The 2044-nt window shown below is 49.4% G+C and overlaps 1 long non-coding RNA gene across 1 annotated transcript; it reads right to left on the minus strand.

Moving 5' to 3' along the window:
• Positions 1-1216: 1216 nt before the first annotated feature.
• LOC129147994 (uncharacterized) lies at positions 1217-1824 on the minus strand. The gene is made up of 2 exons (XR_008555204.1): positions 1568-1824; positions 1217-1428 (listed from the first exon to the last, which is right to left on the minus strand). It is a non-coding gene; the product is annotated as an uncharacterized LOC129147994 (long non-coding RNA).
• Between the last annotated feature and the right edge of the window lie 220 nt (positions 1825-2044).

The raw sequence follows: 2044 nt of genomic DNA on the forward strand, positions 1-2044 counted from the left end.
CTTAACTCTTCCCGGATCGGTGAGACGAGTGCTTATTAGCGGACTGGGGGTTGAATCGAGAAGCTCAAAGTGTAGGAAATCCGTCAAAGGGCATAAAAATTCGTTCTCACAAGGAATTCACTCTTATATTTTTGTCTGAAAAGATCATCTGCAAAACTCAACTTCGATCATACTCACGGACGGGCAGCTCCATGGCGATCAAGGGATGAGTCTTCACTCACGGCGCGTTCCGCGGCGACTCAAGAGGGTGTCCGGCCGGACCGATGTGCAGATGTTCCCCGGAGAGCCAACCCTTGGGCCCCACGTTTGGGCGGAAGAAATGCCCCGGCCAGCGGGGTCTTCTAAGGAGGGTACCGAGGCGGCGCACCTAAGAGAATGAGAGACAGACAAGGAACGCAAAGAATGGAGGCAAGACAAAGGGGTTTCTGATCAAGCCTTGAAATTTTATTTTTTACAGCGTTCCTTATATGTGGTTTCTAGAAGGGGAGATGCCTAGAAGGGATGGGGGCTGAAAGGGTCATGTGGACTTAGATAATTGACTAAGGTCGTAAAGGGTGCTGACTATAGGTAAAGAATATGGCGGTTGAAGGGCAACTATGGAAAGAATGCTTTGTCCTCAGGCAAGAGGAAGTGGGCCTAGTTTCAGTGAGTTTCTGTTTCAGTAACTTACTGAAGTAAGGTCAGAGTTAATCCTTTGACCAACTCTTGGCTCCTGACAAGAAAGCAGTTACAACCCCACCTTCCACCACCCCACACGCGCATACTAGTACTGTGAGAGGTTAAGAGGAGGCTTAGCCCACTCACTCCCCAGGACAGTTCTTTGAGCCACAAACTCCACATTTCTCTTGAAGTGCACTTCCTCTTTGCTGCCTGATAAATCTCTAGTGACTTTGAGTCTTCGCTATGAATTCTTTTCTTAGCCAGAACTCAAGCATGGAGGTAGCAGAACCCAGGCTGTTTGACGCCACGGGTCAGACACCTGGTGCTGTTCCCGCCGCCGACAGCATAGCCAGTTTCTTTTTTAATCAATGTCTAGTATGTGTCACACAGGATGTTATAGTATTTAGTGTCATTGGTAGAAATATTAAACTTCCTCACTTTGGGGCAATTTAATTGGAAATACAACATAACCTTTAATACAAGTATTCATCACTGCTGTCTTGTGCTCTATTTTTTTGTGTCAGGGGAGGTTAAAGGGTAAACATGCTCTCTAATATCACATTAAAACATGCCATTTTATTGCCTAATCTTCAAAGGAAGATGATTAGTAAATTAATGTCAGACATGTTCAAATATGCATTGCAGGGCTGAGATCAAAGAAGTCCAGGTACTTGGAAAGGTTTTAAGTCCCCAAAGCAAAGGTCACTTCAACTTTTCTTTTCTTTTTCTTTTTTATCCTTACCCGAAGATATTTCTTCCTACTGATTTCTGAGAGAGTGGAACAGAGGGAGGTAGAGAGAGAGGGAGAGAGAGAGATCAGTTGTTTCCATCCTGCCTGCACTCTGACTGGGGACCTGCATCCACAGGCAGCCCAAGTGCATGCTGTGATGGGAAGGAAACCGGCCACCTTCAGGTGATGGGATGATGCTCCAATCCACTGGGCCACACCTCAGGGCTCAACCATTTCTTCACGAGCCAGTCCATTGAAAGGTGAAATGAAAGGACCAGGCGGTAGAGCATCTAATGGTGTCCTCTGGCCACTTCAAAGGCTCTGAGTGCTTTGCTGGCTTCAAAGACGGCCCGGGAGATGCTCCCCTGCGGCCCCTCCGTTGCCCGACAAGGACAGGGATTCCCTCCAAAGAAGACTCCTGGGAACAGACTCTCACTCACTCACGAGGCAGCGTGTTTGGGTGCAGTCCCCGCTAACTCTGCTCTGGATGTGGGGGTGCAGCCCCCAGTCAGGGCAGGGCCGCGGTGTCTGGAACAGGCTCCTCCTGGAGGGCCAGCAGATGCCCATCACCTGCCCCACAGCTGGAGGCCCAGGTGCTGCAGAGTCAGAAGGGGATTGGCCAGTGGTTGAGGCCCCGCCCCTTGCCCTTTGACC

The sequence above is a fragment of the Eptesicus fuscus genome, chromosome 3 (genome assembly GCF_027574615.1).
Source record: "Eptesicus fuscus isolate TK198812 chromosome 3, DD_ASM_mEF_20220401, whole genome shotgun sequence".
NCBI lineage: Eukaryota > Metazoa > Chordata > Mammalia > Chiroptera > Vespertilionidae > Eptesicus > Eptesicus fuscus.